At 36.2% G+C, this 3,962-nt stretch overlaps 1 non-coding gene across 1 annotated transcript; it reads right to left on the bottom strand.

Annotated features, from left to right (window-relative positions):
* Positions 1–632: 632 nt before the first annotated feature.
* Positions 633–739, bottom strand: LOC117286246. Its single transcript, XR_004517365.1, has one exon. It is a non-coding gene; the product is annotated as a U6 spliceosomal RNA (small nuclear RNA).
* Positions 740–3,962: the final 3,223 nt, after the last annotated feature.

The following is a 3,962-nucleotide window of genomic DNA, read 5'->3' on the forward strand; positions in this document are numbered from 1 at the left end:
TGTTAATGATTTTAGGCTTCTCCTTCATCAGCTTCTCTCTCAAGTTAGAGGCAGTTGTCTATCCCATGTGTTTATCATCGTGATCTGGGTATATATGGCTCAACCTTCCTTTGCCAGTGGACTCAGTCTATCTGCAAAAATGTATATTTTCTCTGCTTCCTTCTATAGTTGCATGAACAGAAATCAAACCATGAAGACACTTGGAATGTATACATCTGAGATTTAGCTTTAGGCAGTTCTTTGGTACATGTCTGATTTCCCTCCGTCAATGTCCTCCATGGCTAAAATGAGCCATTTATTTCCATCTTGCTGCCTGTTTTAATTGTCTCAAGTGGTTTAGAAAATGGAAATGTGAAAAAAGAATATCACTGTTTCAGGGGCCAAAATGAAATGATTAATTTATAAAATATTAGAACTTCATGAATAAATAATATACATAGTAACCCCTTCAGACTTTATTATCTAGAGATAATAGACAATTTAATAGATTTTATCTCTAAATAAAATATGTTCTTATGAAATATGCTATTAATTTATATAAGTTTATTTAATATCAAATAATAATAGAAACTTCTACTCAAATTATAATCAACCATGAACTCAGAATAGTTCCAAATCTCTGAATTTTAATAATTTATTTGGAATGCCTCATGAATTTGCATATCATCCTTGTGCTGGGGCTATGCTAATCTTCTTTGTATCATTCCAATTTTAGTATATGTGCTTTTGAAGTGAGCACAAAAGATATGAATTTTAGATAAATAATGGAGATAAGCTACCCATACTCAAAGAAACTTCTGTAATTTGAATTTATTCTGTGAGTTGCTAAGATTATTTTTATACACATTTCTTTTACTAATGAACTCCAAATCTAACCATGCTGAACATTAACAATTTAGTTCTGAATTTGAACTTATTTGTAGTTAAGGCTAGGGTTAGAGCTAGGGCTATGGCTCGCACTAGGGTTAGGTTTAGTGTTAAGAGAAAATGAAAGTTACAGATTGGATTTTCCCTGGGGATTTTTCTACTCTTAGAAGTAAATGGAAGACTACTGTTTAAAATGGAGCTTATAACTGCAAACAACTAGAGTTACCAGTTTTTGTGTATAGATTAATCCAGGGAATTGAGTCTGGCTGTGCTCTTTGGAATATCTCCCTATCTACAATACCGATTTTCGAGTGCATGTATATCAAGCTTGTATAGTGAATAACAATTTGGCCTAAAAAGTGCTATTCAGCTCCATTGAATAGAAGTAGGGAGCAGCATTCTCAATAGCTTACTAGCATGAACTCTAGGTTAGAAGACTAAATATTATTACAGATTTGTTCTGCTGTTTTTTTTTTTAAAAAGTTGTATTCAGGATTAGGGTTAGGGTTAGGGCTATGGCTAGAAGTAGGGTTAGGGTTAGGGATGGGCTAGGTTTAAGGATAGGTCCAATTTTAGGGTTAGGGTTAGAGTTTAGGGTAAGAATTATGCCAGGGCTAGGGCTAATAATTGGGCTAAGGCTAGTATTAGCTTTAGTTTTAGGATTTAGGCTATAGTTAATGTTAGGTTTTGGGCTCAGCTATGGCTCCACGAGGGTTAGGGCTATTATAGGGGCAGTGCTGAGGTTAGCATTACTGTTAGGGTTAGTTTTAAGTTTAAAGCTATGGCTAGGACTAGAGTTAAAGAGATAGGTTTGGGTTAGTGCTAGGATTAGTTTTAGGTTTATGGTTAGGTTTAGGATTAGGTATAGCATTAGGGTATAGTGTTAGGTTTAAATTTAGTGCTAAGATTAGGGCTACAGCTAAGGTAATGATTAGGTTTACTCCTCAGGCTATAGTTATAAGGTCATGTGTTTGACTAAGGCTTGGCTTGCTGTTAGGTTTAGGATTCGGGTAGCATTAGGGCTAGCACCAGGGCTGAGATTATCATCAATGTAAGAATTAAAGATTGTATTAAGGAAAATGAAGTATGTTGACTTGTGTTTTACATAGTAGTCTTCTACTAATAGAATAAATGTAAGAATAATGAATAAAATTCAGTTTGTGACAGAAAATAGCTAGAGCGCTCAGCTTTTAGATATATACCTAATACAGGAAATGTAATTTGGCTTTGCTTATTGAAAGTCTGCCTACCTGCAGTACTGATATTCAGTGTGTACTTACATCAGATCTCTTCAATGAATAGCAGTTTGGCTGAAATGTGCTATGTAGTTCTTTTATAAAGCAAGAGCCAACTGAGTTCTGAATGACTCACTAACATGAACTCTATGTTAGAAGTCGAACTGATATCATAGATTTATTCTGCTATTTATAAAGAAATTGTTAGGCTCAGATATTTCTTGTCACTTCTCTACCCATAGAGGTGAATGAAAGAATAGGGCATAAAATATAGTTTGTAACTGCCAACAGATAGAGCTAAGCAGTCTTTGGATATAAACTTAATACAGGGATTGGAGTCTGGCTATGTTCTCTGCAATGTCTTCTTATCTTCAATGCTGATTTTCGGAGTGTATTTATAACAGGCCTATTTTAGTGAATTGTAGTTTGGCCTAAAAAGTGCTGTTTACATCTGAAGAAAGGCAGGAGGCTGCAGAATTCTGATAATCTATCATGAATTCTGGTTTAGAAGTCTAATGCCTAACGTGTATCTTGGATTTGTTCTGTTGTTTTAAATTAAAGTTGCAGTTAAGGTTAAATTTGGAGTTTGTGTTAAGTTTGGGCTTAGGTTTACAGTTATAGTTAATGCTAGGGTTGGGGCTGAGACTAGGGCTATGCATAGGGTTAGAGTTGTGATTAGGTTGATGTTTCTGTTAGGCTTATGGTTAGGGTTTAGCTTTAGGTTTAGGTTTGGTGTTAGAGCTAAATCTAAGGCTAGGGCAAGGGTTAGGCTTAGGGTTAGGGCTAAGGTTAATGTTAGTGTGAGGGCTAGTTTTCAGTTTAGGCTTAGGTTTAGGTTTAGGGCTAGAGTTACAGCTATACCTAGGTCTAAGTTTAGGGTTATGGTAAGTCTAGGGTTAGGACTAGGTTTAGGGTTATGATTATGATTTGGGCCAGGGCTAGGTCTATGCCTAGGATTAGGATGATGTTTGGCTCTCACTAGGTTTGGGGTTGTTTTAGGTTTATGGATAGGTCTGGAGTTCTGTCTGATCTAGGGTTAGGTCTGTGTCTTTGGTTAGTGCTTGTCTATGTTTAAGTTAGTTTATGACTACTGTTAGGGTAGGAGTAGGTTTACTGTCATGATTAGGGTTATATATTTTTAACTAGGTTAGGGCCAAGACTTACAGCTACAGTTAGTACTAGCTAGAAGTGTCAGTTTTGGGAAATAAACTAGCTGCAGGGAACAGAGTCTGGATGTGCCCTGTGGGTATCTGCCTCTCTGCAATACTGATATTCAGAATACCTGCGTATCAGGCCTTTAGAGTAAATAGTAGTTTATCCTAAAATGTCTTATTCATCTCTGTTGAAAAGCAGGAGGCAGTGGAGTTCTCCATGTCTCACTGGCATGAACTCAGGCTTAGAAGTCTCACTGATATCACTGATTTGATTTGATATTTTAAATGAAGTTTGCAAACTCAGGTATTTTTGGGAATTAGTGTACAAGTAGAAGTGAATGGAAGAATAGTATATAAAGAGTTTGTAACTGCAAAACAACCATAGCTCTCTGTTTGAGTATAGACTATACACAGGGAATAGTGTCTGGTTGTGCTCTCTGTAATATCTGCCTATCTGCCATACTGACTGATGATCATGGTGCATATATGTCAGGCCTCTATAGTCAATAGCAGTTTGGCTTACAACATGCTATTCAGCTCTGTTGAAAAGTAGGACACATCAGCATTCTGAATGATTCACTAGTATTAACTCTACCTTTAAAGTCTAACTGATATCACAGACTTGTTCTGTTGTTTTAAACGAAGGTTGCAGGCTAGGATTTTCCTTGGCATGCTTGGACCGTAGAATAAAATGGAAGAATGGTAC

The sequence above is a fragment of the Fukomys damarensis genome, unplaced genomic scaffold, assembly GCF_012274545.1.
Source record: "Fukomys damarensis isolate Sample0158 unplaced genomic scaffold, DMR_v1.0_HiC HiC_scaffold_15, whole genome shotgun sequence".
NCBI classification, from domain to species: Eukaryota; Metazoa; Chordata; class Mammalia; order Rodentia; family Bathyergidae; genus Fukomys; species Fukomys damarensis.